This window comes from Dipteris shenzhenensis, chromosome 27, assembly GCF_047967505.1.
Source record: "Dipteris shenzhenensis isolate YYH24624 ecotype China chromosome 27, Dip_SZ_1.0, whole genome shotgun sequence".
Classification (NCBI taxonomy): domain Eukaryota; kingdom Viridiplantae; phylum Streptophyta; class Polypodiopsida; order Gleicheniales; family Dipteridaceae; genus Dipteris; species Dipteris shenzhenensis.
The window spans coordinates 42,628,289-42,643,665 of NC_141622.1; the positions used below are offsets into that span (position 1 = coordinate 42,628,289).

A 15,377-nucleotide genomic window follows, 5' to 3' on the forward strand; every position below is an offset into this window, starting at 1 on the left:
AGAGTTGCAGATCTCAGACAAGTTGCAGAGATGGCTTCACAACAGCATGCCCAATCATCCCAGAGGGAATGGCAGAGTCTAACCAGGTACAGCAGACTGAAGCTTTACAGATAAACAAAGAGAATGCCTACAGAGAGTTGATTACTCAGTTGGGAGAGGCAACAAGCGATCCCTTGTTTCGCAAGATGGTACAACCTCTTTTTGAGGGAAAGCCAAAGAAGCCTCCCTCTGGAGCAAATCAGGAAGAAGTGGTGGTCAGTAAAAAGAGGAAAAGTGTAAGTCCTCTTCCCAAGAAGAAGAAGGTGAAGCATCATCACAGTTCATCTAGTTTGTCTTCATCTTCTAGCTCTATCTCTTCATCCTCAACATCACCTCCTTCTTCGGGATCTTCAGAGTCTAAGAAGAAGAAGAAGAAGAAGAAGAAGAAGAAGAAGAAGTCCAATGGGAAGGCAGAGACTAAAGAATTCAAGGACAATGGAAAGTCAGTAAGATTTGCCACTTACAATGGCCAGTATGGCCAAGCTGAAAAGGCTGTGCAGTTCATAAGGCAGTTTGATGCCACCTTTAGCCTGGAAAAGTTCAGTGAGCCCTCAAAGCTTCATATGGTTGGTTTACACTTGACTGGTACAGCCAGTGCATGGTGGATAGCTAAAACAGCCAACTATGTAGCCCCCAAGAAATGGAAAGACTTCAAGAAAGCTTTCTATAAACAGTTTATTCCCAAACAGTTTCGGGATCATGTCCTTCTGGGTTGGGAGAGCATTCATATGGAAGCACAGAATACAGTTGAGTCTTACAACCAGAAATTTTGGGACGCATACTTGAAGGTTTCGCCTTTCAAGAATATTTCTGACAAGACTCAACTCAGGAAGTACAGGGCAAGACTCACTCCAAAGATACAGGCCCAAGTGAACACCAAAGATATTAAAGAAATATCTGATCTCATGCATTCAGCCAATGTGGCTAGTCTCATGTACATGAAGGATCCTACTGGTGTGCCTTCACTATAGGCAAGGTTGCCGAGGGATAAAAAGCCAGCGACCCCCAAGTTGGAAACAAGAGAGTTTCCCAAGGCTCTGAAGAGGGGATTTCAGCCTCAGAAGCCAAGGGGAAACCAAGTGCAAAAGCCCTACAAGGGAAGAGCACAGTTTACCCCTGAACAGATTGAAACTTTCAGGAAAGAGGGTAAATGCTTCAGGTGCGGCAAAGAGGGGCATGTGGCTGCCCAGTGCCCAGAAAAGCCTTCAACTTCGAAGGGAAAAGAGGCAGAGAAGCCACGGAGACCGCAAAAGCCGATGGCAGGAGGAATTCCTGACATACTGGGTCATGTTTCAAACCCAGAAGAACGAGAATTGCTGCTATCATGGGGCAAAGTCAGAGACCAGCAAGCGCTGATTTTATTTGATCCAGGGGCTACTTATAATTTCATATCAGAGGACCTAGCCCTCAGACTGGGAATAAAGACGGAGGAGTTGGGCAGGGCTTTGGATGCCGATCAGACTCCCTTGATAGGGAAGCTCCGTCTTCATGTACAGAGTTATGTGGATCAGGAAGACTTCTTCATTTCTCCACTAAAACATCATGATGTAGTTTTGGGTATGCCTTGGTTTCATCGCAAGGCAGTGAAGTTGACTCTTCCTAAAAGAGTGCTGGAGTTTGTACATAGGGGCAAAGTACATCGTGTGGTTGCTAGGAATAGAGGGGAAACTATTCCCATTGTATCAAATAGTTCTGTTGGAAAAGAAATAGAGTCTACAATTTCAGCTTACATGATTTTTGTAAAAGAGAGAGATGTGGAAATGCATGCTGAAATAAGTGAGGCAGATCAGAATAAATTTCAGTTTCTTGAAAATTTTAAAGATTGCTTTTCTGATGCTTTGCTAGGGGAGCTACCTCCTGAGAGACTTGAGGATCATGGCATAGAACTCATTCCTGGCAGCGAGCCACCCAATAGGCCCCCATACAGAGTTAGTGCAACTCAGCGATAAGAGATTATGACTCAGGTGCAGGACTTGTTGTCCAAGGGGTTGATTCAGCCCAGTTCTTCTTCTTTTTGTTCCCCTATACTGCTAGTACAGAAGAAAGATGGCTCATTCCATATGTGCGTCGATTACCATGCACTGAACAAAATGACCATCAAGAATAGATTCCCTATTCCGCGCATTGATGATGTGCTGGATCAGTTGAATGGAGCTTCAGTTTTCAGCAGGCTGCAGGATAGACTTAAAGGGTGGCTATCACCAAGTGAGGATACAGCCTCAGGATGTGCACAAGAAAGCGTTCCGCACTACTTTTGGGTTGTATGAATATCTGATGATGCCTTTTGGATGCCCCAGCTACTTTCAATAGGATGATGGATCGTATCTTCCGACCCTACATACAGTTCACTGGTACCTTCTTCGATGACATAATTGTCTTTTCTAAGTCTGAAGAAGAGCACAAGGAACATCTTGCTATAGTGTTTCAAGAGCTGAGAAATCATCAGCTCTATGCAAACAGCAAGAAAAGTGAATAGAAATCCATTACTTGGGGCATATAATATCCAAAGATGGGATACAGATGGATTCGGCAAAGATCCGTGCCATTCACGAATGGCCAGAGCTGAAAACTGTCCATGAAGTTCGAAGTTTCCTAGGCCTGTGTTCTTACTCCATAAGATTTATCAGGCATTTTGCGGATATAGCCGCTCCACTCCACGATCTTACTTAGAAAAATGCAGCTTTCAGATGGGGAATTCCTCAAAAGACAACACTCATCACACTCAAAGAGAGGCTAACCACAGAGCCAATCTTAATAGTTCCAGATTTGTATCAACCATTTGATGTGGATTGTGATGCTTGTGGGGAATGTGTTGGGGCTGCATTGCATCAGAATGGTCATGTAGTGGCCTACGAGAGCAGGAGACTCCGGGATGCAGAGAGATATCTGGGAATCTATGAGAAATAGTTATTGGCTGTAATCCATGCCATCCATTTATAAAAGCATTATCTTTTGGGTGCAGATTATATTGTTAAAACAGATCACCAAAGTCTGAGATATTTTCTAACTCAGACAAAACTTTCCGAGAAGCATATGAAATGGGCAAACATGCTGTCAATGTACCATTTTCAGATTGTCCATACTCCAGGAGTTCGGAACAGAGTGGCAGATGCCTTGTCCCGAAGACCCCAGGTCAACAATGTAACTATTGCTTATCATCAAGACTTGGAAAATATGAGGGAGCAATATGCTAATGATGCAGATTTTGGTGAGATTCTACAGCAAATGCAAGAGGGGCAATCAACCAGTCACTATTCCCTGAAAGATGGGTATTTAATAAAAGATGACTGCCTACGCATCAACCAAGAGATGAGGAAAAAGATTTTGGAGGAATGCCATGCACCTCCCTATGCTGGACATAGAGGAATTACAGCAACAACTCAAGCACTAGAGAGGTATTTCTTTTAGCCAGGGATGCGGAAAGATATACATCAGTTTGTTACTGAATGCCTTACGTGTCAGAAAGTGAAGTATGATAGACGGAAGGCACCTGGCCTACTTATGCCTCTTCCCGTGCCTTAGGCACCGTGGGAAAGTATTGCAATGGACTTTATTTTTTATTTGCCAAGATCAAAGTCAGGGAATGATGGGATTTGGACTATCATTGATAGATTCAGTAAGCAAGCTCATTTCATTCCAGTTCGCAAAAACATAAAGGCAGATCATATGGCTAAGCTTTTCATGGCGCAGATCTTTAAGTACCATGGTATGCCTAAGTCCATTGTCAGTGATCGAAATCCCAGAATGACCAGTCTATTCTGGAGAGCTTTATTTGATAATATGGGGATCTGAATTTTTCTTCTTCTTTCCATCCCCAGACAGATGGTCAAAGTGAAGTAGCAAATTCTACAGCATTGGATATGCTGAAATGCTACGTGGGTGACCAAGGTTCAGACTGGGAAAAGTACCTACCATTGGTAGAGTTTGCTTACAATAATACAGTACACAGCTCTACAGGGAAAGCCCCCTTTGAGGTCATTTATGGGAAGGTGATTTTGCCACCTATCCTGAGGACCAAGGATGAAATATTTGCAGCTGATCAGTTTGTGAGAGACCTCCAGACAGCTTATAGCCAAGTCCGAACAGCAATTGAAAGGTCTCAAGAGAAGCATAAAAGAGCTGCATATAAGCATAGGAGACAGTTAAATCAAGGAAGGGGATTGGGTACTTTTAAAGTTCAAGAAAGCTAGGCTCCGCAAATTTAAAGGAAAACAGAAAGTGTATGCAAAGTTATCTTCCAGATATTATGGCCCTTTCAGGGTTACAGAAAGAATAAATGAGGTTGCATACAGGTTGGCATCAGAGGGTTCACAATGCATTCCATGTGAGTCTTCTAAAGAAATTACAGGGGCCAGAGGCTACAGAGCCAATATTAGAGGATCCACCAGAAGTGGATGAGCTCAAGGAGGTCCTTTAGCCAGAGCAGATTGTGTACCATACAGTATGCAAAGGCCCTCAGGTCAAGGAGTTTTACGTGTATCTTGTAAAATTCAAGAATTATACAGCATTGGATGCCAAGTGGATGGATGAAGACATGTTGTCCGATCATCCATAACTTTTGGATGTTTACAAGGAAGCTTTTCAGTTGAGGTCAACTGAATAGAAGCCGAGGGGATGTCACCACAATGTAAATATCCTAAGTCAAAGTACAGCTGACCATTTATCTGATCATAATTAAAGAGTTTTCATATGTGTTAATTATGGTCAAAGAATTGACTACGGTCAAAGATACTTGACTCTGATCAAGTAAGCTTGACTTCGGTCAGAGAGACTTGGTTTATTACCAAGAGGGTTAACTACGGTTAACCAGAGAACCACATAGCTGACTATGGTCAGAGTGTTGACTTCGATCAACGGGACTTGGCATGCGCCAAGAGGGTTAACTACGGTTAACCAAGATGTGCCAACTTCGGGTGGAGAGACTTGACTATAATTAAGGCACCTCGACCCTTGGTCAAAGCCTCTTAATTATGATCAAGAGTGTTGACTTCGGTCAACCAAAGAATAAACATATATTTATATATATTTTTGTTATATGTGCACATGTGTTCAGTGGGGACGCCCACCGTGACTAGAAATAGTCCACAGTGTGTTATTTGCATGCAAAGCGCTAACAATTAATGGGTGCCATGGTGGTGCGCTTTAATTAATTGTTGCAGGTACTAGGAAGGGTTATTTTCATAAGCGCTACGGAGCCTAACAAGCATCTAGGAGGCTGTTCGCGTGACCAAGTGCTTCGAAGACTCCAGAGTTGCCGTTAGTGGCATGTAATTAAGAAAGTAATGTAGAATTTGACAAGTGGCTTGTTGCAAAGAAAGAGAGCCTAAGAGCTCATGTAATTTTCACGTTTTGGATTTTGTAGAGACAACTCTACACTGAACACTTTGTAACAGATTCTCTCTTCAAGAAATAAAAACCTTCGGGGGGGTCCAGCCCGACGCTTTGTCCTGGGCCCTAGTGCATATGTAGAGAGAGGGAGAGAGGGAGAGCTTATGAAAAAGTAAAGTTGAGCGCAGGATTTTAACGTTGGTTTCTGCAGAAGGTTTCAGCCCTTGGCCCTCAGTTCAGCCTTTCTCGAAGGTGTCTACGCCGCACAACAGTTGGGGATTTGGACCAGCAAACGGAGTAAGGTTTGGGTACTGTTTCATCAGTTCTTTCAAGTTCACTTTTGCAGTTTGCACAGCTCACATCTCAGCTCTATCTCTCAACCATGTATCAGCTCTCTCTCAGCTTCCATTACTCTCAGCTTGCACTCTCTCACTCACGCAGTAACCCTGCATTCCGGTGGACAGCATAAGCCTCTTCATTGGCTTGCAGACGTGCCCTACATTGTCAGTGTGGACAGCATCAAGGTCTCGGTACTGGTTGGAGTTGCCTCTCAGGTTGTTGGGTCTGCAATACGTATGCACGGTGTACTCTTCAAAAGCGTGTTTCCGTGCTCTCGTAAAGAGTGTTATTTGTATCTTTCAGTTTTCCAAGTATTAAAGCAAATTCTCCCCTGATCGGGGGAGGGGACCCTCAGTGGGCACAAGGACTCAATTGATTGTCGTCTCTATTCTCTCTCTACTCTCATCTCCTTTCTCTCTCTATGGTGCATAACTCTAATTCCTCGCTAAAGGTTTAAAGAAGGTCTTGCTGTGATTACACTATTAGATAATCGTTGCATGTTACAATGGCTGTCCTTTCAGATCACACCTGCTGCGACCACTCATATCTGTGGTACGCAAAGAGGAGCACGCACGTCATATGTGGATACGAGTCCAGCTAGCAGATACACGACCGATCTTTATTGCAGTGTGCTATTTCCCACCAGATACATCATCTTATGCACGTGAGGTCGCCGCAGAGGTACACAGCCCATAAGAGACAATACATGATAGGGAGGCACCCTCCTTGGTGACTTCAATGCACATAAAAGAGAAAGACAGGTGGACTTGCTTGATTTTGGATCCGATTCCCTCATAGTACCAAAGTAAAATGCAGTTGGGTGCAGTTCATGATCTGATCATATATAATGGTCTCTGGAGATGTCCATTAGCCTTTGCTTCACTGAAATACAACTTTGTTGTGCCTCCTCCCCCACTCAGTGCTAATCATTCATACATAGCCTTTTGTATCACTGCTACCATGCCAGTCACACAGAGGGCCCCTCCCACGGCCACTCGTATCCAGATCCACTTTAACCATGCCCTTGATCCAACGTATGTGAACCACCTAGCCCGAGATCTTCCAGCCCTACTTGGAGATGATACAAACCTCGCCCATGCCTCTAACACTCTTGTCTCAATGGTACAAGACCACAAATGTAGAGAGATAAGCGAGCCTTTAGGCCATCTGATATCAGCTAAGGTACAATACAACGGATCTCATGACACCTAACACGTCATAAGAGGCGGGTTTTCCTCACACACAAGATGGATGAGGTGATCAGATCATTCCGAGAAGGAGATCCTACCATTGGATGGGGGCTTCTATCGGAGGAGAAGCCGCCTATTCCCATCACAGACTCAGATACTCGGCACACATATGCATGCTCTCTCTATGATGTCCCGATGCATATCACATTAGCTTTGGCTTTTATGTCACCCTCTGAATCTAAGTCAGACTCCTTCCTCTTGTTTTTATGATCCGCCACCTTCTTTATGCAATCCTTCGCAAAATTACCTTGCGAAGCACTTCTTCTTCTGCTTCCTCTTGGAAGTGTCCTCATCATCAGAGTCATCCTTCTCGGACTTGCCACCGTTAGGCTTGCCCTTCCCTTTGCTAGCATAATCCTTCACCGGCAACGCCTTGTCATCTATGTCGTTGTTGTAGAGCTTCTCCCTAGCTTCTTCTTGTAGCAGTAATGGACCCAACTCCTCAAAAGTCAAACGCTTGGTCCTCTGTCCAACGTCACAGTCGTAACAAAGCTTTTGAAACTCGGAGGTAGCCTCCTTAGTACCATCAAGGCCAACTGGCACGAATCCACCTTCTGAGCAACCAATGCTAGTTGATCCCTTACCACCTCGATCTTTGTCAAGTGGTCATGTACCGAATCTCCCTCATCCATATCCAGGTTGTAGAGCTGATGCTGAAGAAGCAAGATCCGGAATGTGTTATCTGTCTCGTACAGATCCTTCGGAATGGTCCACGCCTCTACTGACGTGTCGGCCATCTGGATATAGGAAGCACAGAGTCCGCCATAGTCCCTATCATCAATGCCAGGGCATGGGCAGCTCTGTCTTCCCAAGCTTTGAGCTCCTCTCCATCTACTGGCATGAGTATCTTCCCCTGTTTGTCCACCATATCCTCCGGCTTCGCTCCACTCCCGTTGTCAATTTCCACAGCTTTCAAACCACTAAATGACTCCAGAGCTTCACCTTCCGAATAATCAGGTAATTTGTCCCATCCAGTTTCCCAGACTCTCCAAAGTTAGGGATGGTGAAAGAAAGAAATTTGGGGGAGGAGGGAGGGAGAGCAGGGGTTGAAGAGGCTTCTGAAACCGACATCTCTACAGCTGAACCACACAGCAAAGTCGATCAAACTCAACCTTCCGTAGACTAGACCATTGTATGCACCCGAATGAACTTGAGTCACCCTCCTTCTCACAAGGGCACTATCCTCCAGTCTTGGAAGTCGATTCCCAAGAGCTTATGAATCTGGTCATCCTTCAGCAAGGTCCTGCACTCAGGCTCCCACACCTATGAGCCTCCTACTTGGGCTCTGATACCATATTAGAAATCAACCAACAGAGGGTACGCACAGCGGAAGACTGATAGAATAGCCCAAGAGCTCACACCATGTGTGGGGTGTGGAATCACAAGCTTCTTAACTTAATGTGCATCACATAGATGTGTGTCACATAGATGCGCACACTCATCAATAGACAATGAACCAGCCAGATATAGAAGCTACCAAAATAATATATTTCCGTCCAAAACTATTGACACAACAAAAGAGAGATAGATCCAAAGTCCCCCAGAGCGTGGTACTTTGATCTTACCACAAGGTACTTCTCCTATCTGCCGGCTATCTCTGGATTCGAGCCCACGTGCTCCACCTCGAGCGTATGTAGACTCTCCATCCAGATCACAACACCTTGCTGCCCTAGAAGACAGCCAAGGTCCAACCCCTAGGGAGCTCAGTCTGCAGCGCACCTTCAACTCTCCTTTACCTCCAAGAAGAGGCCAAAGTTTACCTCCAAGATGAGGCCAAAGGGAATGCCTTCAGGCTGCTCCTGTCTGCTCCTCTTTCTGCTGAACTGTTGGATGATTAGTGAGGGCACAATGGCCCCTTTATATAGCCCCCAAGGGGCTGGAAAGAAAACCGACCAGGCAGCTTCATACTGGCCGACCAGTCTGCTGCTGGTCCAGCCCTTTAAGGGCTCTCAAACCGGGGCCCGTTGGCCCACACTCCTAGGGCTTTGGCCCTCCAATCAAGAAAAGGGCCCAGCCCTATATAAGGCATATAACTGCCCACTAGCAGCCCCCTTTGCTGCTCCACATAGCCTCCATGTCGCCGACCCGATCTGCTGGTCTGCCCCGCCCTTTTGCGCCATCTCCTCTGCCAAACAGCCTGCCACGCAGGCGCCTCCAGCCTGCTCATGCCGCCACCTGTGCACCTCTTTTGCAGGCCTATGGCCTGCCCTTTGCCGGCGCCTTTTGGCCTGCCATGCTGCTCCTCTGTCAGCCCACTAATCCTGCTTTGACAGCTGCCCACATGGCAGCCTGTGTGCTACCTAGGGGCACCTCTGCCTTTTCTATGTGCTGCCCACATGGCAGCTCATGTGCTGCTCATGTGGCAGCTCCAATATCCCCTGGTCTACCTCCCCCATGCTCTCCTCATATGGGGGCTTACAGATGGGGAGGTGACCTTTCCAACAGCACCACCCGATATGCCATCTATGCCCAGGCCCACTACTTGTCATCTATTCACTTGTACGTGCTACACTCCGTCGTCTCCATAACCGGAGGGCACCAGATCATGAGGGGCTACAGACTGAGCACTTCGCTCATGGGCAAGAGGTTTTAGCTCTGGTTCTAGTGTGGATGTTCAACCATGAGAGGTGTCACGGCTTCCCACCTGCTTGGAGCACCACCACCATTGTACCGATACACAAAGCAGGGGAACCAATGGACACTGAGAAATACCGCACTCTTATGATTGGCCACACTTTGGCCAAGATTTATGGATCGGTACTAGAGAGGGAGAGCAGCGAGGCCACACAGGGGCTCATGGGCAACGAGCACTAGGCAGGCAGGATTTCGAAGATAGCACTCCACCCTAGACCACATCTTCACCTTGAGGGCTACCATTGAGCAGGAGAGGTTGAGACGTCAGAAAGTCTGCGCTTGCTTTGTAGACTTTTGAAAGACCTTCGACATTGTTCCATGATCCCTCCTGATCAAAGGGCTACAGGAGATGCAGATTCCAAAGTTTATGATTTGGGGAGTGATGAGCCTACAAGTCCGGTAGAGAGAGAGTTCGCACCCCAAAAGGTCTATCGGATTGGGTTGACAGCACGATTGGGGTGAAGCAGGGATGTCCCCTCTCACCGACTCTCTTCGGGCTCTACATTGATGAGATCACATCTTTTATAGACCGCCTCGGAGACGAGGGATCACTACTCGCTGACCTGATGATACGGATACTACTCTATGTAGACGACATAGTCCTCATATCATCTTCAGCAGAGGGATTACAGAGACATCTGGAGGCCCTAGAGATGTTCAGCAGAGAGAGAGACCTGACAGTCAACCTTGGGAAAACCAAGGTTATGATCTTCAACACCTCACATGCAATGCTTCACCGATATAGCTTCACTTATCAAGGCGAGCCAGTGGAGATAGTGTAGTCCTACACATCCCTCGGGGCAGTGTTCACAATGCCAACTTTCACGATGACCCATGCAGCTAGAGCACGACTCACACGAGGGCGAGGTGCCTTGGCCCGTCTAAAGAAAAAGTGCTGTTGGAATGGTCACCTCCCCATCTGTAAGCCCCCATATGAGGAGAGCATGGGGGGGGTGAACCAGGGTCCTAAGGGATGGCGACATGGGCAGCAAGTTGGCTGCCATGGGGGCAGAGATCAGAGAAAGAAAGAAGAACCTGGAGGAGCCATGGTAGCTGCAACAAATGGACCGAAAGTTGGCTATTGAGGTCTAGCTTGGATCTGGCCTGTCATAGGCTTGTTTGGAGCAGCACCAAATAGCGGAGAATACCCAGGAGCAAGGCGAGCCACGTGGCATCGCTTGTGGGCAGGTATATGACCTGCAACAGAGCTTGCAAGTGGCGAAGCAGAGATGGCAGGTGGACAGCAGAGGAGAAGGACTGACTAGACAGGCTGGTTGGGCTAGATACAGCCAGCCAACCAGACCTGGTTGAAGGGCCAAACCAAGGCTGGAACCTGCATGAAGATATGGGGCAGCCAGCCCCAGTTTTGGAGCCCTTAAAGGGCTGGTTTTGCAGCAGACTGGTCGGCCTGTTTGGGTCGGCCAGAATGCTGCTGCTGGTCAGTTTTTTGCAGCCCTTGAAGGGCCTATATAAGGAGGGCCTTTGTGCCCTCATAAATCATCACTTGGAGCAGCAATCCAGGGAGCAGAAAGAACAGCCACCTGTGGGCCTCTATCCAGGAGGATTCAAGTGGGCTGTAGAGCTGCAGACCTAGCTCAGAGTGCTGCCCACCTAGGCTGGTGCAAAGACAGCAAGGTGGAAGGGATCTGGACGGCTAGTCTACAGAAGCTCGAGGTGGAGCACGCGGGCTCGAGTCTAGAGATAGCCAGCGAATAGGAGAAGTACCTTGTGGTAAGATCAGAGGATCACACCATTGGTGGGACTCTGGATCTCTCTCTTTTGTATTGTGTCCATAGCTTTGGACGGAAATATATTATTTTGGTGGTTTCTCTATCTGGCTGGTTCATTGTCTATTGATGAGTCTGCACATCTATTTTATGCACATAAGTTAAGAAGTTTGTGATTCCACACCCCACATCACACTGTGTGAGCTCTTGGGCAGTACTATCAGTCTTATGCTGTGCGTACCCTCTGTTTGGTCATTTCTAACAAGTGCTTCCAAGCGCACTTTTAGGATCCACCGATGAAGGGTTGGCTCTTCGACACCCTCGTGAGATCGACTGCCATGTATGCAGCACTTTTTTGGGTAAGTGATCTTCCAGTGGCGGAGTGGAGGAGATTTGAGCGGCTACAGGTGACTATGGGGTCTAGGATAATTTGGAGTAAGCCACCGCCTGAGTCGATCCCACAAGATGAGATTAACCGTATCATACGGTTAGATCTCCTCCAAGCTCCATACGTCTTGAACTTGGGGGGGGACCAAGAGTTCCCCACCAAGATCCAATTCTATCGCAACCAATTTTTGAGAGTATCGGAGGATGGACCCCAGTACCTCGAGGATAGAGGAGTCTCACATGCATATGGATTGCCATTGAGCAGATGCAGGACTCATCACACCAGCTAAGGATTGAGATAGGGAGAGCAGTAGAAATACCTTGAGAGCAGCGGATTTGCAAGCTATGCATGTTGGGGGAGGTCGAGATAGAGGAGCATTTTCTATCACTGCCTCTTCCAAGAGACACACGGCTTTGGTCCACTCTCACAACTGATGCACTTCCATGACCAGGACTGCATTGGACTCTATCTGATTGAGATGCAATAGCAATGAGAGACACTTCTACAACAAGGCGAGGGGGCCTATCCTTGACTCTCCCATTATTATAGGGGTATGGGTTCCAGATAAAGAAAAACAGCAGGAGGTGACAGCGCCACAAGCTACTGAGGCAAATCGATCACAGAGACATGTCACAGTTTACTATGCATTTGAGTCAGCTCCAGGACACTGTGGGGTGGAGCTAGGGCAAATAGTATTGGAGCTGCAAAAGGTGATGAGGAAGGCTAGATAAACCCAACGCGTAATAGCTGCATGAGCTATTGTTCTAACTCTACCTCCAGAGTCTTAGATAATCGGTAAGGAAACTTACTGGGAGGCATTGAGTTTGGGACTAATTCAATCCGATGGTCCTCGGATCAATGAGGCGGAAGCTGTGGTGGAAGATCGTCCCGGAGCATAATATCTTTGACCTCCTGGATTAGATCGGCCATGGCCTGCCCCAAAGGAGGAGCTGGTTGCATTGAATTTAGCCGACACTGGACATAACCAATGCGCATATGGTGCCTATGCAACCAGCACGAGCTGCTGTGATGTGGGAGATCCGTGGGATGCCAGGAATGCTTCTATCCCTGTGGATGATGGCGGGCTCAAGTAGTCCTTCGAGAATGGTGAAGGAATCCTGCTGCCAATCGAGCACAGATGAATATTCTCGGAACCACTGGATATCTAGTATCATGTCGCAACCTAAAGAGGTGTGAGGATGAAGTCACGTTGAAAAGAGGCCTTCTAAATTGAGAAAGAAAATTTTTCGGCCTTATGTGTGATCTCAGAGCGTAGCCCGCGTGTGAACTCGTCCACCGTAGGCTCATGAGGCACTAAAGTGCACCCCATCTTTTTGGCGAGCTGAGGAGAGATAGCATCTTATGAACTCCCCATGTCAAATAAGACAACAGATCGTTGTCCTTTAGTCGTGCCATAGGCTGATGAGGGCCTTATTTTGCTCGTCAAGTATGCCCTCCTCCTTACCTTCAAAGACCACCGAGGGTACGACATTCAAAGCAGGTAGAACTGCGTTCCTAGTTGTGGTAGGTGGAGCTACGAGTGCCAAAGCAGTGGCGACGGTAGAAGTTGGCACTTTCGCAGCCTTCTCAACCAACCATTTGGGGAAATCCTTCTTTCCATGCCCACCAATGTGGTGGCAATGGAAACAACGGTGCTCCACGTGGTGCCGCTTCTGCTCGTCGAGCTGTAAAATCCTCCCGTAATGCCCGCCTTAGCTTTTTCATTTGGAGTCATATTGGGCTTAGACTCCTTTTTCTGACCAGCTAATTGCTGGCTATCCTTCTTCTGTAAGCTATTGTCCTTTGGCTGAGGGCCTTTACCTGCTGGGGTTGTGGATTGCTGCGGGGCTTTGGCTCCTGGTTGGACTTGCTTAGGCTTTCCCCCGTTCAGCAGCATTTCTGAGCCAGGGTAAGCGAACGCTCGTACGTGAGCGGATCGAAATTCCAAACAATGAATCGAATGTTGAGTCCCACCCCCTAATGAACTACTTGAGCTTATAGGTCTCAGACACGCCTAAATGTTGGGCCAGGGTAATCACCTTATTACTGTAGGTTAATACCGGCAAACCATCCTAGGCGAGACGAGGAAACTCGTTCCAAATTCAGAGGCGGCTAAAACCAAGCTTGGAGGTCGGTTACAAACGTATCCCACTTGAAAATAGCGACTCATGTGGTCAGATTAGTATACGCGGCTAGGTGGACTTTGTCTTGTTCGTCCTAAATATGAGCTAGTGGAAAATGAGCTACAAATGGATAAATAAACTACAAAATGGGCTGAGTGGTCGCACTTACCATCGTATTTCGTGAAATTCGGAATGGACCAGTTCAGTGGAGTAACCTTTGGTGCAATTAAGCCGGAGGAGGAAGCAGTGCTCATGCTAGCTTACATAGTAGCTAACATCTGTTTGTGGTGGAGCAACATGGCTTCCCGGTTGAGTCAATGCTGCTTCTCGACCTGGGCCATCTCGTCATGCCAAATTGCCACCTCTTGTTTGCACTCCTCGCGCATCAGCAAGATAAATTTTTCAGATTCTAAGAGCTCCCTGCCTTCTTCAGGTTTGTCCTTTGTACTTTTTTCTTCTTTGAGCTGTTTCTGCATTTCCTCCAGCTGCTTGTCTTTTTCGCCCAACTGCCATTAAGTTTCGCCCAACTGCCATTAAGTTTCTTAAAGGTGGGCCACGAGGAGTTTGTTCTATTCCATGAGCTTCTCTAACATCGCTTAGTGGTTGGCAAAAGCATACTTTCTTTTTCTTCCTGGGAGTCATAGCTCTGGTCTTCTTCTCTCTGCTGCTCCATGATGTTGGTCTATGTGTCCTTTCTGGATCTCAACAAGACCATGCACTCGCGGTAGTCAAGCTTGATTACAAAACGAAGCTCTGATACCAATTTAACACCTTGGATCACGTATAATAGCATTTTGACGTGCAGCCGCTTGCATCCTACCTACTTGTCATCCTCTCTAAGAGAGAGAGAGAGAGAGAGAGAGAGTAGGGCTAGAGAGAGAATGTAGACGACTACCTGTACCCGGAAGAATTTACTTTATACTTGGAGAACTGCAAAAGAATACAACTGACACTCCTTTAGAGAGCGTGGAAGGCAACTCTGAGGATGACCCTTCCATACGGACAGCTAACCCACAAATGCCTGAGAAGCAACGCAAATCTCGACCAGGACCATGCTGCCCACACGGAAGATGTGGACCACTATGCAGGCTATCTAAGAGGCTTGTGCTGTCCCTAGGCATGCAGCGGAGCTGCGTGAGTGTGAGAGATGAAGGGAAGACGGAAATCTGAGCTATGGAGCTAGAGAGATCTATATAAAAGCTGAGAGAAATAGAGCTAAAGAGAGCTGTGAAAGAACTGAGAAAGCTGAAAACTGTAATAGAAAGCTGCTGAAACAGGAACCCCAAACCTCAACTCCGAGCCGGGCTATGGTGCTGCGTGGACACCTTCCTGGATCACCCTTGGGACTGCTGAACTGATTGCTGTCTTGCAAGGGAATTCTGGAAGGGCTGAGGGCTGCAGCAGGCTGGAGACTGGAGGCTTTTTGCTAGGGAGCTGGATGAGGAAAGAATGCAGCAGCCCCCCCTTTAAACAGGGGGCCGTGGGGTGAGCCAACCAGCCCCGAATGGGCCTACCAGCAGGTCGGCTGATTTGGCTGGCTGGTTGTTTC

General features: G+C 47.3%; 1 protein-coding gene and 1 pseudogene across 3 annotated transcripts in view; one reads left to right on the forward strand and one right to left on the reverse strand.

Moving 5' to 3' along the window:
- The window catches only part of LOC147884326 (uncharacterized), a 122,356-nt gene that overhangs the window by 90,630 nt on the left and 16,349 nt on the right, over positions 1-15,377 (reverse strand). The gene's annotated exons all lie outside the window — the stretch shown is intronic.
- On the forward strand, positions 69-15,317 carry LOC147884327 (uncharacterized; annotated as a pseudogene).